The 21,782-nt window shown below is 39.1% G+C and overlaps 1 non-coding gene across 1 annotated transcript; it reads left to right on the forward strand.

Moving 5' to 3' along the window:
• Nucleotides 1–428: 428 nt before the first annotated feature.
• On the forward strand, nt 429–533 carry LOC145955378 (small nucleolar RNA R71). The gene has a single exon (XR_014431992.1). It is a non-coding gene; the product is annotated as a small nucleolar RNA R71 (small nucleolar RNA).
• The last annotated feature ends 21,249 nt before the right edge of the window (nt 534–21,782 follow it).

Below are 21,782 nucleotides of genomic sequence, written 5' to 3' on the forward strand. Positions count from 1 at the left end.
GGTTGGTGTAAATTCCAGAAACATTTGCATCTGTTTCTTGTAGAGTGGGACATGAATGTGTATAGTGCTCCTCTGAAGAACAAATGCCACAAACTGTTGCTGGACATTCACTTGCTGCATTCGCCTGTTGTTTTTGTTCAATTGCTAAATGTCTCACCATGGTGGTTAGCTCATTAATTTTGTTTTCCAGCCTTTGATTATCTACACCACAAACAGAACTAGAACCAGCACCAATTGCCATCTCATTTACTCCCTTGACAGCTCCTCTAAATCCAAATTGCTGAGTGTTGGCTGCCATGTTCGAAATGAGTTGTCTTGCAGCATTTGGTGTCTTATCCATCAGTGCTCCTCCACTTGCTGCATCTATCATGTTCCTATCCATCAAGGTTAGTCCTTCATAAAAATATTGAATCAATAATTGCTCACTAATTTGATGTTGAGGACATGTAGCACACAGCTTGTTGAATCTCTCCCAGTATTCATACAAAGTTTCTCCATTCAGTTGCCTTATACCACAAATCTCTTTCCTAATTGCTGCTGTTCTGGATGCAGGAAAGAATTTCTCTAGAAACAATCTCTTCATTTGATTCCATGTAGTGATTGTTGCTGGTAGAAAGTAGAGCCAATCTTTTGCAACACCATCCAGAGAGAAAGGAAATGCCTTCATTTTGACATGATCTTCAGGAACTCCTTGAGGTCTCATGGTGGAACACACTACATGGAACTCCTTTAAATGCTTATGAGGATCTTCACCTGCAAGTCCATGAAACTTGGGCAACAAATGGATAAGTCTAGATTTAAGCTCATAATTTGTTTGATTATCAGGATATTGGACACACCATGGTTGATACACAACATTAGGTGTAGCCAATTCCTTCAAAGTGAGTTCACGATTATCAGCCATGATATCAAATTCAGAATCAGTTTCAGAAGAAGAGCAAGATTGAAAATTAAAAATATCACTATCTAAGCAGGATTGAGGATTAAAAGTAGAATTAATAACTACTTCAGAATCAACTACACTACTATTATTTTTCTGACTAGACCTACACCTTAACCTATGATGAAGTGTTCTTTCTATCTCAGGATCAAAATCATGTAATGTACCAGGGTTGGACCTAGTCATGCAAATAAGAACACATACAAGGTTATGAAGTCAAAAGTCAACAGAAAAGTCAAAAGTCAACAAAAAAGTCAATATTTACTATATAAGCAACTATAACATGCAAAACTATACCAAATGAATTTTAAAAAATATTTCACCACCAGAACATCATTTCTCACATGATTTCCTAATTTTGAGAATTTTTTTGTGATTTTTAAAAATATCAAAAACAGTAAAAAATTGAAAAAGTGGTCTAAATGAAGGAATTTGGCAAAAAGGACCCCCAACACCCGTAGTTATTCCATAACAGGGGTGCCTTGATGTGTGAATTTTAGCCACCTTCCCACCAATTTTCAGCCCAATCTGACAACTTTCGCAAAAAAGACCAAAATACCCCTACAAAAAATTATACAGAACTCATAGAAGATGAAGGAATTTCGTGATTTTAAGCCCAGATTACCCCCAATAGGGGGTAAGTTTGCTCAGAATCACGTTTTACCTTTGGAGACCAAGTTTCAGCTCAATCAGAGAATCTTTGAAAATTTTCGGAATGGTTTCATGGAGAGCCAAAATCAATTTCTTCAGGAAATGATTTCTACTAGTCCTCTGTTTTCGGAATGTGTTTTCCTCTGTTTTTTCTCTGTTTCCTTTCCCTGTTTTTCCAGCTAAAATACAGCACAAAGAAACCGCAAAGAGACCACACAATATTGCTACAAAAACACTACAAATTACCTAAACAACACAATTCAAGACAAACACAATAGTATTGAAAACTAAACTGCAAAAACAACAATGAATTAGTGACAGAATCAGAGTTAGAATTGAATTACAAAATACTACACTATAAATTCGAAAACATTTCTACAAACAGTTAGTATACATGATAAAAATCAAAACAAAATGACTTATGTCCCCGGCAACGGCGCCATTTTGATAGCTCAGTCGTATCACTATCAAACAATTCTAGGTTCCTCAACAAATTTCTGTAATATAGAGGACTTAACCTAGGTCATCTCTCAAGGACACAAGCACATTATATTTTGAATTTAATCATGTATGTAAATCAATTTAGAACTCAGGGGGAAAAGATTTTCCAGCAAACAATTAGAGCAAAGCATTAAGAAAGCAAAGAAATCAAATCAACACAAAATTTCAGTAGTATAGAAATTCGGTTTAAGGTTTCAATTCCTACGGTATAATCATCATTGTTCACAACAAATACGAATTATTAATCCATCTAATTCAATCCGAAATTAATCCAAACAGTAATCTAAATCTAGATTGTGAATTTTATTAAAACAGAAACTACAATCGCACATTCCAAATTTCAACAAAATTCAAGAAAGTAACCGATTGAATTAGGGATTTAGGTTATTTCTAATTAGAAAATACTTCTTCTCATTTTCATTTAGGGTTCAAAACAGAGATTCAATATCATGAAAAACAGAATTTACACTAAACAAAAAAAAAGAGAAGAAGAAAGAATTCGTTCGGTAAAAATTAGAAACTCAAATTTACCGTAGTTCTTGAAACCTTAACCCGATTAAGGAATTAGCCGTGCCTCATTATCATGTTGCAGCAAATTCCAATTGAGAGAAGAAATTCCGTGAGAGAGAAAAGGATTCGTGTCAAGAGAGAGTGAGAGAGAAGATGAGAAGTTTCTAAAGAGAGAAGAGAGACTTTTGAGAGAAACTTCTTGAGGAAGTTATCTCAAATCTGAAAATCTAAAAAAATGAATTGTCCAAGACCCAACTCCTGAGTCATTACATGCTTTTAAAGACAAAATAATGGGTCTAAAACCAAAGGTCCAGTCCACTAATTACAATTCAAAAGCCTAATTAACTAAACAAAACAGTTTCATGACAAGCTGAACAATCAAGTGCAGCGCCGCGACCTTAAAGCACAATTTTGGGTCTGAAAATGTCCAAACTGGGCTTTTCGTCCAACATGTGAATTGTAGATCTCCGTCTTATCTTTACAGGGACACCAAGTTTGCCAAATTCCGAGTTGAATAGCTCTAGATATGGCTTGTACAAGAAACTGTGTCAAAACAGGAAATTCTTACGGAAAATTAGTAAAATTTATAACTAATTCCTAAATGATTCACTAATGCAAATCTGAACTAAAACATGAATAAAGGCTACTAAAAAGAATCAAACAAGGTAAAATCACATAAAGAAAGATATACTAAAATATGACTATCAGTGTGCCATCCTTCTGACTTGTAGTGTCTTCAGGTGGGAAAATTGTTGAGTAGCCTCTCCAGGTTGGTGCATACCTCCGCGCTTCTAGTCACTTTGGTAGCATGAGTCTTGCCCTCTCCAGGGTGAGTTTGCCCTCTCCAGGGTGAGTTTGCCCTCTCCAGGGTGAGTTTGCCCTCTCCAGGGTGGCTGAGTTTGCCCTCTCCAGGGTGAGTTTGCCCTCTCCAGGGTGGCTGAGTTTGCCCTCTCCAGGGTGAGTTTGCCCTCTCCAGGGTGAGTTTGCCCTCTCCAGGGTGGCTGAGTTTGCCCTCTCCAGGGTGTTGAGTTTGCCCTCTCCAGGGTGAGTTTGCCCTCTCCAGGGTGAGTTTGCCCTCTCCAGGGTGAGTTTGCCCTCTCCAGGGTGGCTGAGTTTGCCCTTTCCAGGGTGAGTTTGCCCTCTCCAGGGTGGCTGAGTTTGCCCTCTCCAGGGTGAGTTTGCCCTCTCCAGGGTGGCTGAGTTTGCCCTCTCCAGGGTGAGTTTGCCCTCTCCAGGGTGGCTGAGTTTGCCCTCTCCAGGGTGAGTTTGCCCTCTCCAGGGTGGCTGAGTTTGCCCTCTCTAGGGTGAGTTTGCCCTCTCCAGGGTGGCTGAGTTTGCCCTCTCCAGGGTGAGTTTGCCCTCTCCAGGGTGAGTTTTCCCTCTCCAGGGTGAGTTTGCCCTCTCCAGGGTGAGTTTGCCCTCTCCAGGGTGGCTGAGTTTGCCCTCTCCAGGGTGAGTTTGCCCTCTCCAGGGTGAGTTTTCCCTCTCCAGGGTGAGTTTGCCCTCTCCAGGGTGGCTGAGTTTGCCCTCTCCAGGGTGAGTTTGCCCTCTCCAGGGTGAGTTTGCCCTCTCCAGGGTTTTGAGATAAGTTTGTCTCCACAGTCCACGATGCTGCTTCGACGATTTGTTTTTGATTTTGGTGCCGCTGAGGGCTGGATAACGCAGGGATCCGTCTAGGGGATGTGCAGTTACTCATAGGTTCTTGTGTCCCAACTTTCCATTGCGTAGTTGGTACCCATTGAGGAATTTCTGTTTCCTTGGGGTGTAGACACGAAGATGCTCTTTCTGATGTGAGCGATGCCTTATGATTGGCTGACGTCCTTTCGACGATGGTGGAGTATCCCGGTTATCCTTATTCGGGCATCTCTTTTGGATTTTCTGATTTTTGCTGCCTCTGTGTAGGCTGTTATCCACTAGGGGATTCTGTCGTATGATTTTGATTAGCCTCTTCTGTTAGGCGGATCATCTTGACGTTTAATGATTGGCTCGATGCCGAATTCCGCTTGGGGAATGATTATTTGATCTTTTCGATTTTTTCCTCTTTTTTGAAAGAGTGCCTCTAAGTAGGCGAATGATCTTGATGTTCCGAGTGCCGGATTCCGCTTTGGGGAATGATTATTAATCTTTTTGATTTTTTCCTCTTTTTGAAGGAGTGCCTCTGAGTAGGCGAATGATCTTGATGTTCGGTGTTCGGCTGAGTGCCGGATTCCGCTTGGGGAATGGTTATTGATGTTTTTTTGATTTTTTTGCTTTTTGAAGGGGTGCCTCTGAGTAGGCTATTATCCGCTGGGGGATTTTGTCATTGATTGTGATTAGCCTCTTCTGTTAGGCAGATCATCTTGACGCTTGATGTTTGGCTGAGAGCCGGATTCCACTTGGGGAATGATTATTGATCTTTTGATTTATTTGCTTTTAGGGATGCCTCTTAGTAGGCGACTGGGGATTTGAAGTTCTTATGTATCCCAGAGTATTATTTAGAAAGCCTCTTCAGGCTTAGCTTCACTCATTGCTTGAGTTGGAAAGCTATTCTCCACTGAGGAAGTATGAGTCCTTTCGACTTGGATATTCTGTTTGGATGATCAAGCCTTCCTTGGGGAATCTTGCTGATCTTGGTTTGATAGCTCTCACTGGGGAATTTGGCCCGTGAGTGGAAGCTGAGATATCTCTGGGGAGTATTATTTTGGCAAGCCTCTCCAGGCTCAATTATTTTGATGAGGGAGTATTATTTCGGCAAGCCTCTCCAGGCTCAGTTATTCTGAGAGAGTATTATTTCGGCAAGCCTCTCCAGGCTCAGTTATTCTGAGAGAGTATTATTTCGGCAAGCCTCTCCAGGCTCAGTTATTCTATATGAGTATTGTTTCGGCAAGCCTCTCCAGGCTCAGTTATTCTGTATGAGTATTGTTTCGGCAAGCCTCTCCAAACTCAGTTATTCTGTACGATGCGGAATCTTTGCCTTTTTTGTCGAATTTTGACTTTTTCTGTATTTTTGCCTTTTTTGTCATTTTTTGGCTTTTTCTTGTTGACCGCTGCCATACACAAGCAATTTTTCCTATTTTTCTATTTTATGCAATTGCCTCATGAAGAGGTCTTTGAAAATTTCTTTGTGGCTAATACGGCCATATCCATTTCAGTACGCCCGTATTGAGTTGAAAATTTGTTCATAACCCTATTTTTAGTACGGGTGTACTGAACATGATACGGGCGCATTTGTTGTTTCTGAAGTTTGATTTGATTTGATTTGATTTGATTTTGATTTTGATTTTTTGATTTTTTGATTTTTTCTTTTTTTTTGAATAAACAGAGAATAAGTGATCTTCCATTACACCTATCATCTGTATGCATGTATGCGGTATGATGCACCTAATTCTATTTGATTTATCTTTCAAAAGAATTAACCGATGCGTTTCTCTGTTTGGATTTTTGCCATTCCTCTAGACGGGCTGTGCGCTGCCGATTTCTATAACCGAGGAATGATGCGTGTCATATCGAGATGGGTGTCATCAACCCAGTGATCCTTCCCTTCCTTTAGAAGATGTGTCAACCCTCCTATTGACCACTATATCTCCATGTTTCCACTAGATTATTCTAAAATCGTTTGGGACAAGAGAGAAAAGAAGGGAAAGGTATATTTTTTTTGTTCGAAAGTTTGTGTTTTAGAGGGGATTATTATTATTTTAAAAATGGATTTTGTAAGAATGGCTGGCCAAGGTAGGCTCATGTGTTTAGGCTTGTTTGATTAAACACTTATGAAGTTAAAAAAGTCTTGTTTATTGATGTTGTGATTTGACAACTTGGATAGCTTCCCTTGAGCCTTTCTTTTTTGAATTTGGCTCATGGTACCATCATGGATTTCTTTTGCTTTTTTTGATTGTCCTTATTTTCTCCTAAAACACCCTTTTGTGGCGTTTTAGCGGACTTTTGTTTTTATTCATTTTTGCAACCCTAACTTTTGCCTAGGTCACCCTTTCGTGGGATTCCTAGCGGGTCTTTTGCTCTTATTTTTGCGCAGCCCCCTTTTTGGGTTTCCTGCCGAGCTTTTTTATTTTAAAGGATTTCTTTTTATCCATGATGGCACTTGTCGAGGCCAAGGAAAGGTGCTCTAAGTTGTCACGCACACTTCAACATAAAAATGATGCGGGTTTATTGTTATTAAGACAATTTTAACCTCATTCATGCTTATTCAAACAGGGTTAAAATAATGTGGTCTAGAATTTTATTATAAGCAAGAAGAGAAGCAGTAAGAAATAATAAAGAATGATTTTATTATAATCATAATGGAAAAATGTGCCCTATCGAGGCTCGGGGGTCGGGCTGTCCCCGAGGAGTAATCTCTAATAGTCATCGGGTCTATACATCCCTATCGGAAGGAGAAAAACATTTGATGACGACGACCGGCCTTGACGTTTGTGAACCGGCCTTCCTAAAGATCTGGCTTAAAGAACGTCGAGAAGGATCTTGGTTCCTCTTCGTCCTTTGATCTTTATTAGGGTTGTATCCTAACCCTTGTTTCCCCGGATTATCCTTGATAGTAGGTAGCTCGGGAATTCCTTGGGAATCTTTGCCAAGTCCTTGTCCCGGCAAGTATCCGTTCTTGGTGAGCATGTAGGCTACCTTCTTCATTTCTCGGGGAAACGTTTCAACATTGGCAATCTCCAATGCTTGGAAGGCGGTTTCTAAAGCTTCCTCTGCTGCATCCACGTAAGGTATGGCGGATGGCTTGCTGATGAGTATGTCATCTTCAGCTTGTACAGTCACCAGCTTGTCATCTACTATGAACTTGACTTTCTGGTGGAGCGTAGAAGGAACAGCTTTCGCATCATGAATCCAAGGTCGGCCGAGGAGACAGCTGTATGCAGGAGTAATGTCCATCACTTGGAATTCGACATTAAAGATAGTGGGTCCAATTTGGATTGGAAGATTGATTTCTCCCACCACTTCTCTTTTAGAACCATCGAAGGCTCGAACGATCATGTTGCTCGGGCGCATTTGGACTCCCTTGATTGCCACTTGATCAAGCGTTCTTTTGGGCATCACATTCAAGGAAGATCCGTTGTCTACCAAGACTTTTGCGATGTGATATTCCTTGCACTTTACAGAGATGTGCAAGGGCTTGTTGTGATTTGGTCCCTCAGCGGGGATCTCTTCATCGGTGAAAGTGAGGTGATCATTAGCCGTGATGTGACTAACGATCCCCTCAAACTTGTCTTGGGAGATGGTATGCGACACATATGCCTCGTTCAAGACTTTCAACAGAGCTTGCCGATGCGGTTCGGAGCTTAGGATCAACGACAACAGAGTAATCTTTGCTGGCGTCCTATGAAGTTGATCCACGATGGAGTACTCGCTCTGTCGGATATACTTTAACAGCTCATTAGTCTCCTCCTCGGATTCTTTATTTTCCTCGGTTTTTTCTTCCTTTTCTTTCCCTTTATTCTTGGGAGCTTTATCGTGAAGATCTTTGGGAGTGTAGATCCTGCCACTCCTAGTCATGCCCCCAAGTCCAGCGATGTTGGAGATATCGCTGTCGGCAGAAGAATGGATGTCGTATATCCATGGCACAGCCTTATTTGATTCATAGGAAAAAGGCCTTGGAGTAGTGATCCTTAACGGTGTTGGACCTTCCCCTTTGTTCGTCTTGATTACCAACAACGAAGTTGACGTGTGTTCGCTTGGCGCGGTTGTTGGCTTACACTTGATAACGAACAGCGTGCGATCCATTCTTTGAACATACGCATCGAGTAATTTTTTCTTTTTATTAATGTTATTAATGGATTACTAGGAGAGATGTATGAAATGAATGACTCCTAGATCTCTCCATGATCTATATGCATGATATGAGATGATGAGGTTGAATATGCATGCATTGTGTTTATTGAACTAAGCATTATCATGTTTTCGGGATGTCCCTAAAATGATGCATGATATTGCTTGGTTTTGGGTAAATATCATTTTTCTTTATTTTTTCTTTGGGTATTTTGTTTTTTTATATATATATTTTTTTTGGGTGAAAAGGGAAACTACCTATATGAATGTGATGAAGGTAGATGTTAACACCATGCAATGGAAGATTCTTATTTCTATTTATTCTTATTATTTAAAAAGGAATGTTGTATGTTTAAAAGGTGCAATGTATGCTCATACAATGTCACATAAAAATGCACAAACAATTCACTCATCCACGAACAGTCACGAGCGAATCACGAGGTAGGGGTATCCTGCAGAAAAGTGCATATTCAAGGTGGTTCTAACTGTTCTCACCGGTCTGAGGCCCCCAAGGTGCCCCCATTATAGGGACCCAATTCCTCTCGTCGTAAGTCGATGGAAAGTTCCAACGCACTGTCGGACTTGAGTTCATGGTTATCACCTTGAGTGATGCTTTCCGACAACGGTCTACGGGCACCTATAGACCCATTCGACAACCGGCCGTACTAACATCCACTCCCTATGGCTTACCACTCATTCCCCCGGGTATAGAGGGAACTGTTGTGTGCAAAGGTTTGTGTGCAATTTATATTTCAAACAATTGCAGAAACTAAACATACAACAGTTATTAAAGCCATATAAATAAAGCATGTTATCATACAAACAAGGGGTAATGAAGTAATTTTAACTATTATTTGTTAAAAATAATCTGTCACTAAATGGGACTGACTCTCGAGGCTTCCCCAGTGGAGTCGCCATCTGTCGCCACCGGCCCGAAACGGGCTTTCGGCATTCGCGAAGGATGGTTGGACTCTTTTATTTGTTTAAAAATATGGATTGCTAGAATGACTTATTCTCAAACTGAGACCTTGTCAAACGAGCAATTTTATTAAAAGGCTCACCAATCCATGTTAATCCCAAGCGGGACCCTCCATGGATTAGCGGTTTTCATAAAAAGGAAGGGTTCATGGAGTCGCCACCAATGTTTTACTCAAAACATTGGAAAAAGAAGTTTTAGGCAATCGATTCAAAAATCGACTTCGGCCATGACAACCAGAGTCGGGTAAGGGAGTTGGTTACGCGTGGGGAAGGTGTTAGCACCCCACAGCGCCCCTTTCGGGTTCCCTATGACAGATTATTTCTAAAAATAATAGTGCGAAATTACTAAATTACCCCTATTTATTCTAAACAATTATAACTTAACTATCTACATGATGACAGATAAATATACACACAGAAAGCAGTAAAAGGAAGGTCTTAAGAAGAAACCTTTGAAGCGTGCTTTTATATTCAAGTAAAACTGGGAAGCTTTTTGGCGTTCCCTCGCTCTACAAGCACGCTCGCTCCCTCCTAGAAAATTTTAACTATGGAAATCCGGAGGATTTCCCTTCGACTCAGTTCGAGACTCAAGCAAAAAGCTCAGAACTCGAGAACTTTGTCGGATCAACTCTCCGAGTGATTTCTAGGCAGAGCACTGCTCAAAAAAACCCAGAATACTCAAGAAGAGGGTTAAAACTCCGTGTAAAAGTGTAGAATGACGTCCAAATGACGTCTTATTTATAGGGAACAGGCGCAATACGGGCCCTGGAGTCAATACGGCCCGTATTGAAGTTTTGAACTACAATACGGCCGTATTGAATTCAGTACGGCCGTATTGAAGTTCAAGAAACCTCAATACAGCCGTATTGAGTTCAGTGCGGCCGTATTGAAGTTCAAGAAACCTCAATACGGCCGAATTGAGTTCAGTGCGGCCGTATTGAAGTTCAAGAAACCTCAATACGGCCGTATTGAGTTCAGTGCGGCCGTATTGTAGTTCAAAATGTTCAATACGGCCGTACTGAACTTTTGGGAGGCCGTATTGGGCTTCATTCCCTCCACTTCCTTATTTTGAGCTATTACAAGACCTCTAGACCTACAGAGAATCCTCCTAGGGCCTTCCATGAGTCCTTCTGGCTGACTTTCCTTCAGTCCTCAAGAGTCTTCAAGCTTTATTTCCGACCCGGACAATTTTAGGGGTCTACATTCATGTAAGTCACTAGTAATTTGAACCGCATGCAATTGTATTTTATCTTGACTTACCGTAGTTGATAAACTCATGTCTCTAAATTTTTCTATCAAATTCATCTCTTGAATCATTAATGAGGAGACATGTAAGGATTTTCTACTCAGTGCATCAGCCACAACATTGGCTTTCCCTGGATGGTAATGTAATTCAAAATCATAATCTTTCAAAATTCCATCCACCTTCTTTGTCTCATATTCAGTTCCTTTTGATCAAACAAATATTTCAAACTCTTATGATCACTAAAAACATCAAACTTACCACCATACACATAATGTCTCCATATTTTGAGTGCAAAAACAATGGCAGCTAGTTCTAGATCATGGGTTGGGTAATTCCTTTCATGAGCTCTTAACTGTCTAGAAGCATATGCTACTACCCTTCTATCTTGCATAAGAACACACCCTAATCCCATTTTTGAGGCATCACAAAATATGACAAATTGTCCATTAGGATTGGGTAAGGCTAAGACTGGTGCAGTAGTTAATCTTTTCTTAAGCTCCTGAAAACTATTCTCACATTTTTCGGTCCACTCAAAGGGTTGTCCTTTCTTGGTGAGTTGAGTTAAAGGCATAGCTATTTTAGAAAATCCCTCAATGAATCTCCTGTAATATCCTGCCAAACCCAAAAAACTACGGATTTCTGTTACCGTCTTTGGAGGTTCCCATAGTAGAACTGCTTCTACCTTAGATGGATCCACAGACACTCCATCTTTGGAAATCACATGTCCTAAAAACTTAACCTCCTCTAACCAAAATTCACACTTAGAAAGTTTGGCATACAGTTGTTTGTCTTTCAGGATTTGGAGAACAGTTTGAAGGTGTTCTTCATGCTCTTCATGAGTTCGAGAATATATGAGGATATCATCTATAAAGACCACCACAAAATGGTCTAAATACGGACGAAAAATCCTATTCATATAATCCATGAACACTGCAGGTGCATTGGTTACTCCAAAAGGCATTACTTGATATTCATAATGACCATACCTTGTTCTAAATGCAGTTTTCTGTATGTCTTCAGCTTTCACTTTGATTTGATGGTATCCTGATCTTAGATCTATCTTAGAAAATACAGTGGCTCCTTTTAATTGATCCATCAAATCATCTATCCTAGGAAGAGGGTATTTATTCTTTATGGTAAACTTATTTAATTGCCGATAGTCCACACACAGTCTAAAGCTTCCATCTTTCTTTTTGACTAACAAAACAGGAGCCCCCCAAGGTGATACACTAGGGCGTATGAATTGTTTTTCAAGTAACTCCTCTAATTGTTTCTTCAACTCAGCTAATTCAGAAGGTGACATCCTATAGGGTGCCATTGAAATTGGTCCAGTTCCAGGTATTAAATCAATCGAAAATTCAATCTCTCTGTCAAGTTGCAAACCAGGAATATCATTAGGAAAGACTTCAGGAAAATTTTGAACGACAGCTATATCTTTCAAGTTGACTTCCTCTTTAGCTTCCATAGAGGATAAGATTAAATATCCTTGAACTTTACCCCAAGGAAACTTGTTTATTGGTTTAGATAATGAAATCGATAGGTCCTTAGGATCAGAAAATATTATAGACTTTTCTGCACAATTAAGAAGAACGTGGTTGGAAGATAACCAGTTCATACCTAAAATCACATCTAATTGTGATAAAGGTAAGCAGATCAAATTTACAAGAAATTTTTTATCGCCAATAAAAATAGGACAGTCTGAACAAACCTTATTGGCAATTACAGATTTGTTTGTAGGGGTTGAAACAATCAAATTATTCTCTAAAGAAGAAATTGGTAATTGGAGGTATTGAACACAATTATTGGAGATAAAAGAATGAGTTGCGCCTGAATCATACAGTACATTTAAAGTTTTGCCTTTAATGAAACATTTACCTTGTATTAGATCGTTGTTTTGAGCAGCTTTAGTTCCGGTCATGGTGTAAACTCTTCCAGTTGTAGAAGGTCTTGGTTTGGATCCGGAAGTATTCACGTGCGTCTTTGGTTGTCCACACTCAAAAAATACATGACCAGGCTTTCCACACTTGAAACAAACAGGTCCTTTGAGATGACAATCTTTAGTATAATGACCCAGTCCACACTTAAAACACTTGGCTTGATTATTAATGGACCTACTGGAATTTCCTGCAAATTGAGAAGATTGGGGTTTCCATTGTGGTCGAACATAAGGTTTTCTTTCATTATCCCTTTTCTTACTAAATTGAGGGCCAAAAGATTTTGGTCTATTATCCTTATTATGATCAAAACCTTCCAAAAATCGACACTTGTGTATTAATGTGGGAAAATCAGAGATTTCCAATATCCCTACTGCCTTTCTTAATTCTGATCTAAGTCCATCCTCGAATTTAATACACTTCATCCTCTCATCAGGGTGATAAAAGAAAGTAGAGTATTTTCCCAATTCCTCAAACTTAGAAGCATATTCTCCCACTGTCATATTATCTCATGGTCATTTCACATCATCATATTTCATATTATCATCATATCATATCATCACATTCACATTATCACATCATATTCACAACTTTCACAATCATAGTCTCAACATAGTTTCTATACACGTATATTAACCAAGCAATTAGAACATACAAACAATATGACATACAACAAACACAGGATTGGGGGCCAATCCCACTACCCAGCATACAATCCCACACCCAGAGCGAGGTTTCTCACTCCCCCCTTACCTGGATAAGCAGAAACTGAGACTATAGCACAGCTGCCTCCCCAAGGCTTCTTCCGTCTAAAACAGGGACCGGAGCTAAAACTAGGATAGAACCTCCTCCTCTAGACTTTCCTTGGTCTTCAAAGAGAAGAAGAGGAGAAGAAGAGAGTATAAGAGTTTAGTTGATAGGTTAACCAAGAGTGCACATTTCCTACCCATTAACATTAGGTTTTCTTTAGAGAGATTGGCTAGACTGTATATTGATGAAATTGTGAGATTACATGGGATACCATCTAGCATAATCTCAGACAGAGACCCGAGATTCACCTCTAGATTTTGGGAAAGCCTACAACAAGCTTTGGGAACCCAACTGAGACTTAGTTCAGCGTACCACCCTCAAACTGATGGTCAGACTGAGAGAACTATTCAGTCCTTGGAGGATTTGCTTAGAGCCTGTGTTTTGGACCAAGGAGGAAGTTGGGATAGTCTTTTGCCTTTGATAGAGTTTACCTATAATAATAGTTACCACTCTAGCATAGGTATGGCACCCTATGAAGCTTTGTATGGTAGGAGGTGTAGGACTCCTTTGTGTTGGAGTGAGCCTGGGGACAATGTCATCTTAGGACCTGAGATTGTACAACAAACCACTGAAAAAGTTAAATTGATACAAGAAAGGATGAGGACAGCTCAGAGTAGACAGAAAAGTTATGCTGACAGGAGAAGAAAGGATTTGAAATTTCAAGAAGGTGACCATGTATTCTTGAAAGTCACTCCATGGACTGGGGTTGGTAGGGCATTAAAATCCAGAAAACTTACTCCTCGATTTATTGGTCCCTTTCAAATTCTTAAAAGAGTCGGCAATGTTGCCTACCAAATTGCTTTGCCTCCTAATTTGTCAAATCTTCATGATGTTTTTAACATTTCTCAACTTCGGAAATACATTCATGACCCTTCGCATGTGATTGAGTCGGATCATATTGAGGTTAAGGAGGACTTGACGGTGGAAGCTACCCCGGTGAGAGTCGAGGATCGAATGGTAAAGCAACTTAGGGGTAAAGAAATTCCTTTGGTAAAAGTTATTTGGGGAGGAGCTATACCTGAAAGTGCTACTTGGGAACTGGAGGAGAAGATGAGAGCGTCATTTCCATTTTTATTTACTTCAGGTAATTTCGAGGACGAAATTTTTTAAAAGGAGGGGAGAAATGTAACATCCCAGTTTTCAAAATGGTTATTACTATTATTATTATTACACAATATTTGGTCATAATTTGGTGATTATCTTTTACTTCAATTGTATTTACACTCCATTTATGTTTAATTGTAGGCTTTAAAAAGATAAGTGTGTAGTTGGGCCTAATTAGATAGTTGTGAATTTTTTTAAGAACCAATTCTCGCTGGGCTGACTGACAAGTCCCGGTGTTTGGGGCATAACTTGAGCTGTGATGGTCCAAATTATGCAAAATTGGTATCAATGGAAAACTAAGAGAAAAACGTACAACTTTTACACAAAATGGCCATATTCAAATTCGGTCGTATAGAAGGTCAAAAATTTGAATTTAATTGATACAATTGTTTCTCGCTGGACTGATTGGCAAGCCTCGGTGTTTGGGGCATAACTTGGTCGGTGGTTGTTCAAATGATACAAACTTGGTGGCTATGGAAAGATAAGAGAAAATCCTACAACTTTCATGAAGAAAATATTTTCAGATTCGGCTGTCTATAAGGTCCAAATCAGTGGCCAAAGTCGGTGAGGAAAAGAACATGGCACCAACTCCATTAATTCCCACCAACTTCTATAATTCATTCCACTAATTCATTCCACTTAGTTTTGTCTATCTTTTCTCCATTATTTTACATTTTTTTAATGTGTTTTGGAGACTATAAATAGACCTTCACTTCTCCATTGCAAACCATCCCAAGAAACACTTCTCATTCTCATTCTCTCTTCTCTTCTACTCTCTCTCATTTCCTCTTCTTCTCTTTGAAGACCAAGAGGAATCCATAGGAGGAAGCTCTGGTCTATTTTCAGTTCTGGTCCCTATCTAAGAAGAGGAGGTTCTAGCCTAATTTCTAGTTAACCAGGTACGGGGGAAAAGGGGATTATTTATATGTAGAGTACATGAGGGAATTGGGTAGAGGAAGAACTCCTTAAGATTATAATTATTATTTGGAAAATTATTAGTTTCATTAAAATTATATGTGTTGAGGTTTATGAATATGCTAAATTGTAGGAATGATGATGATCTGGGAGAAAGAACAAAATTGTAGGAAAATGCTGTGAGCTAGATATTGGAATAATTAGGGGTTTTACTATCTGTATTAAATTGATTATTCCATTGACTATTATATTAATTTAAGATTGTTATTGCTATTGTTAAGAATGGATGATCTTGATGTGAACTGCTTGAGTGATGTGTAAACCTTATTTTGTTAGATTATCTGGGTGTATTTGAGGTGGAATTGTGTATATGATGTGAACTTGAATTATGAGATGAGATGTTATATGGATGTGATTATGATTGTGGTTATGATGCCTCATATCAGTGACTAGGGATGGCACGGCCCCTGGGAAAGTGGTGCTACAGGGAAGGCGTGATCCTAGCCTGGTGTGGGATGAATAAGACAGTTAACACCACCACTTATGTCGCTTATGGCAGCCCTGGCATGGGGTTAATTGCAAGAGATTGTATTGATTGTAATGTGATTGTGATTCCTCACACCTAATGACTAGGGACGGCACGGCCCCTGGGTAAGTGATGCTACAGGGAGGGCGTGACCCTGGTCTGGTGTGGGTTGAGTGAGGCAATTAACCCGTATCACTTGTGTCAGATGTGGCGAGGTCTTGGCATAGTGTTAATTGTGAATGATGGACATGGAAATGATATTATTAATGGTGAGATCGGCATGAGTTATGGTTATGGATGTGGAAATAATTATATGATTGGTATGAAATATTGATGTGATATTATGAGATTGACATATATATGTGAAATGAGAACTGAAATGTGAAAATGATGAATGATTGATAAATTATATATACATCTATATATTGCAAATATTTTAAATAATGAGTTATGATGAAGTTATATATGTTGTGTTTGGATGTACTTTGCATATAGATATTTTTCTTTTCTCACCGTATAAACTGTGGATATTTTAGGTGAAGAAGATCCAGCTACGAGTGGCATCTAGGATGCCAACAGTTAAAATTCTGGGAATGCTCTGATAGTGTGACATCGGGGCAGAGGATTTCTAGGATGAAAAATTTATGTGTATTTGATACTATTTTGAAAACAATTTGTAAAACTCTTGTGTTTTATGTTTTATATCTCTATTAATGTGATTGTTGAATTTTTATGTGAACCCTTTTACTAACTTAGAAAATTTAAACCTTCTGAAAATTATTATAATTTTCTAATTTTTAAAAAATTTCGTCCTCGAAATTACCTGAAGTAAATAAAAATGGAAATGACGCTCTCATCTTCTCCTCCAGTTCCCAAATAGCACTTTCAGGTATAGCTCCTCCCCAAATAACTTTTACCAAAGGAATTTCTTTACCCCTAAGTTGCTTTACCATTCGATCCTCGACTCTCACCGGGGTAGCTTCCACCGTCAAGTCCTCATTAACCTCAATATGATCCGACTCAATCACATGCGAAGGGTCATGAATGTATTTCCGAAGTTGAGAAATGTGAAAAACATCATGAAGATTTGACAAATTAGGAGGCAAAGCAATTTGGTAGGCAACATTGCCGACTCTTTTAAGAATTTGAAAGGGACCAATAAATCGAGGAGTAAGTTTTCTGGATTTTAATGCCCTACCAACCCCAGTCCATGGAGTGACTTTCAAGAATACATGGTCACCTTCTTGAAATTTCAAATCCTTTCTTCTCCTGTCAGCATAACTTTTCTGTCTACTCTGAGCTGTCCTCATCCTTTCTTGTATCAATTTAACTTTTTCAGTGGTTTGTTGTACAATCTCAGGTCCTAAGATGACATTGTCCCCAGGCTCACTCCAACACAAAGGAGTCCTACACCTCCTACCATACAAAGCTTCATAGGGTGCCATACCTATGCTAGAGTGGTAACTATTATTATAGGTAAACTCTATCAAAGGCAAAAGACTATCCCAACTTCCTCCTTGGTCCAAAACACAGGCTCTAAGCAAATCCTCCAAGGACTGAATAGTTCTCTCAGTCTGACCATCAGTTTGAGGGTGGTACGCTGAACTAAGTCTCAGTTGGGTTCCCAAAGCTTGTTGTAGGCTTTCCCAAAATCTAGAGGTGAATCTCGGGTCTCTGTCTGAGATTATGCTAGATGGTATCCCATGTAATCTCACAATTTCATCAATATACAGTCTAGCCAATCTCTCTAAAGAAAACCTAATGTTAATGGGTAGGAAATGTGCACTCTTGGTTAACCTATCAACTATAACCCAAATGGAATCATGCCCTTTCTTAGTCCTAGGCAAAGCAACTATGAAGTCCATAGAGATGCTATCCCACTTCCACTCGGGTATACTCAAAGGCTGAAGTAGTCCTGAAGGTTTTTGATGTTCTATCTTAGCCTTCTGACATACTAAACAGGCACTCACAAATTCAGCTATATCTTTCTTCATCTTAGGCCACCAGAATATCTTCCTTAGGTCTTGATACATCTTCGTTGCTCCTGGATGAAAACTAAGCTTGCTTTCCTCTAGTATCAATCGTTTAAGTGTAGGGTCATTAGGCACACATACTTGATCTTTAAATCTTACCACTCCATCTACACCTAAGGTAAATTCTCCTCCAATTCCTTGTCCTATAGCATTACGTCTAGCCTCTAAAAATGGGTCTACTAACTGTGCTCCTCTAATTTCCCTCAACAACTCACTAGTCACCCGAGTCATGCCCAGTCTCACACTACTATGGGTCACCTCACAAATCAGACTTAAGTCTCTAAATTGTGTCAAAAGATCCATCTCCCTAATCATAAGAGAAGACAAATGCAAATATTTTCTACTCAAGGCATCAGCTACCACATTTGCTTTTCCCGGATGATAACTAAGATCAAAATCATAGTCTTTAAGGAACTCCAACCATTTCCTTTGCCTCATATTTAATTCTTTTTGATTAAATAAATACCTAAGACTCTTATGATCACTAAACACCTCAAATTTTGAACCATACAAATAATGTCTCCAAATCTTAAGTGTAAATACCACAGCTGCCAATTCAAGATCATGGGTGGGGTAATTCCTCTCATGTACCTTCAATTGTCTGGATGCATAAGATACAACCCTTCCCTCTTGCATTAACACTCCACCCAAACCCTTCTTAGAAGCGTCACAATAAACCACAAAAGTCTTACTAAGGTCAGGCAATACTAAAACAGGTGCACTAGTCAATTTTTCCTTAAGGGTTCGAAAACTATCTTCACATTTACTATCCCAAACAAACACAACTCCTTTCCTAGTCAAATTTGTCAAAGGTAATGCTAGCTTAGAGAATCCCTCTATGAACCTTCTATAATATCCAGCCAATCCAAGAAAAATCCTAATCTCACCAACTGACTTAGGTGTCTCCCAATTCAGCACAGCCTCAACCTTAGATGGATCCACTTCTATACCCCTACTCGAAATTATATGTCCTAAGAAACTCACCTCCTCTAGCCAAAAGTCACATTTGGACAACTTAGCATAAAGTTGTTTCTCCCTGAGAGTTTGTAGTACTACCCTTAAGTGTTCCTCATGCTCCTCTTTAGTCTTGGAATAAACTAGTATGTCATCTATGAAGACAACTACAAATTTATCCAAATACGGATGAAGAATTCAGTTCATGTAGTCCATAAAAATTGCAGGAGCATTTGTCACACCAAAAGGCATTACTAAATACTCATAGTGTCCATAGCGAGTCCTAAATGCTGTCTTAGGTACATCCTCTTTCTTAACTCTAATTTGGTGGTACCCTGATCTAAGATCAATCTTACTAAACACACAAGCATCTACCAACTGATCCATAAGATCGTCTATCCTAGGCAATGGATATTTGTTCTTAATGGTCACCTTGTTCAACTGGCGATAATCCACACACAATCTCATGCTACCATCCTTCTTTTTGACTAAGAGTACGGGTGCTCCCCAAGGTGATACACTAGGTCTCACAAACCCTTTCTTCAACAAGTCTTCTATTTGCTTTTTCAACTCCACTAACTCTATGGGTGACATTCTATAAGGTGCAATAGAAATAGGTCCTGCTCCTGGAACTAAATCTATGGAAAATTCTACTTCTCTTCTAGGTGGTAGGCTAGACACCTCAGAAAAGACATCCGAAAAGTCACACACAACAGGCAGTTCATCTACCAGAACATTTTTCTCAGAATTTAAAGAAGCTAACAACATGTACACTTGGGCATCCTCTTGCATAGATACCTTAACTTGGTTGGCAGTCAAATAATCTTTACTCACTTTTTCAACAGGTTCACCAAAAACAATAGATTTACAGGCACAGTTCAAAAGGACATGGTTGGAAGATAACCAGTCCATACCCAGAATAACATCTAGTTGACTTAGAGGTAGACAAATTAAGTCAACCATGAAATCTCTACCTTCAATAGTTAGAGGACACTTTGGACAGACATCAGAAGTAATTACAGAGCCATTAGCGGGTGTTTCGACAATTAACTCAAAAGACAAAGAAGAGACAGGTAATTTTAGCTTAGAGACACATGCATGTGATATGAAAGAGTGAGTCGCACCAGAATCATATAAAACGGTTAAAGGAGTTCCATTAATGAAACACATACCCTGAATTAAGTCTTTGGATTGAGTAGCTTCAGCACCACTCAAGGCAAATACTCTTCCTGTGGTTCGAGGTTTGTTAGTATTTCCTCCAACCTCTGTTGTTTCTTTCCTATTCTGAGGACATTCACTGGCTTTGTGTCCCTCTGCTTTACATTTGAAGCATGTCATTCTCCTTTGTATTCGACAATCAACTGCTCTATGACCTGGCTTTCCACATTTAAAACAATTGTTGTGTGGGACAAAACTCATACTTCCCCCTCTAGAAGTTTGGCTAACCATTGAAATTTGGTTTTGTTGCATAGAACTTTGATTATTCACCTTAGAACTTGAGTCTCCTGTAGTCTTGGTATAAGGTTTATTCTTACTAGTTGAACCAAACTTATTATTTCTCACCGGTCCTCCACTCTTATAATGAGTTACCCTGGCTCGATTGTCCTCATCATATACTCTGCACTTGTTTACTAATTCATGGTAGTGCGTGATCCCTTGATAATTAAACACTTGTTTGATTTCAGGGCGCAGACCGCTCACAAACTTCACACATTTGTTCTCCTCATTGCCCACACCGTCAAACATAGGACAGAATCTAACCAAGTCTTCAAACTTAGTCACGTACTCAGCCACTGAATCTTCTCCTTGTTTCAGTTCAAGAAATTGTACCTGTTTCTTATGTCTTATATCTTGGGGAAAGTATTTCTCCAAGAATAATTTCTTGAAATTATCCCAGCTTACTTGGGTTCCTGTAGCTATTATTCTTTGCCACGCACTTTGCCACCAGATGCCAGCTTCACCAGAGAGCATGAAGGTAGCCAAAGTCACCTTCTGTATCAAAGGACATCCCATAGCTTGGAATATCTTTTCAATTTCAAAAATCCAGTCAGTTGCTCCATCAGGATTATAGCCCCCACGAAAGCTTGGTGGGTTATTTCGTTGGAATCTCTCTAGCCAATCTATCTCTGGTCGTTGGTTCATATTACTAAGAGTCTGAGCCATTGCTTGTAGAGCGTCAGCGATTGCACGATCATTTCTACCTCCTGCCATTGTTTTTCTGTCCTCCCAGAAAAATTTATGCTTTAAAACAACAATTTTAATCAATTGTCATTTTAACATATCTATATGTTCAACAATCAATTTACTAGATCATTCATCTATCATAGTAGACTCATAACTCACGGCCGATTGAATCGACCTGCTCTGATACCACTAAATGTGACACCCTTATTACCCCGACACATATATCAGAAAATTATAATAATTTTCAGAAGGTTTAAATTTTCTAAGTTAGTAAAAGGGTTCACATAAAAATTCAACAATCACATTAATAGAGATATAAAACATAAAACACAAGAGTTTTACAAATTGTTTTCAAAATAGTATCAAATACACATAAATTTTTCATCCTAGAAATCCTCTGCCCCGATGTCACACTATCAGAGCATTCCCAGAATTTTAACTGTTGGCATCCTAGATGCCACTCGTAGCTGGATCTTCTTCACCTAAAATATCCACAGTTTATACGGTGAGAAAAGAAAAATATCTATATGCAAAGTACATCCAAACACAACATATATAACTTCATCATAACTCATTATTTAAAATATTTGCAATATATAGATGTATATATAATTTATCAATCATTCATCATTTTCACATTTCAGTTCTCATTTCACATATATATGTCAATCTCATAATATCACATCAATATTTCATACCAATCATATAATTATTTCCACATCCATAACCATAA

This window comes from Cajanus cajan, chromosome 2 (genome assembly GCF_000230855.2).
Source record: "Cajanus cajan strain Asha chromosome 2, NIPB_CcT2T_4, whole genome shotgun sequence".
NCBI classification, from domain to species: Eukaryota; Viridiplantae; Streptophyta; class Magnoliopsida; order Fabales; family Fabaceae; genus Cajanus; species Cajanus cajan.